This window comes from Penaeus monodon, chromosome 22 (genome assembly GCF_015228065.2).
Source record: "Penaeus monodon isolate SGIC_2016 chromosome 22, NSTDA_Pmon_1, whole genome shotgun sequence".
NCBI lineage: Eukaryota > Metazoa > Arthropoda > Malacostraca > Decapoda > Penaeidae > Penaeus > Penaeus monodon.
The window spans coordinates 15,906,316-15,906,640 of record NC_051407.1 but is presented as its reverse complement, the minus strand read 5'-3'; positions in this window follow the sequence as shown (position 1 = coordinate 15,906,640).

Below are 325 nucleotides of genomic sequence, written 5' to 3'. Positions count from 1 at the left end.
CCAAGCCTTCTCCGCCGTGCGAGAGAGCAGTCTTGATCATAGGTTCTCATCGGCGGGGCTCCACGACCTCTATTGGAGGAAATCCGCGAATAAACTGGCACGCTTTAAATCTTCCCCTTCCTTTTTGCCCGGCCGCCCCTGCTGGAGTATATCGCGCAGAGGCTCGGAGGAAGGACTTGCATTGAGAAGGGGCGGATGAGGCGGAGGGAGATCACGTGATGTGCTGTGATGGGTCTGTCTGGATGAAAGGGAGGAAGGGAGAGTCGGATCATGGGTTATCTGCCGGTACCTTTTTTTGTGATTTATGTGTGTCTGTCTGTCCCTT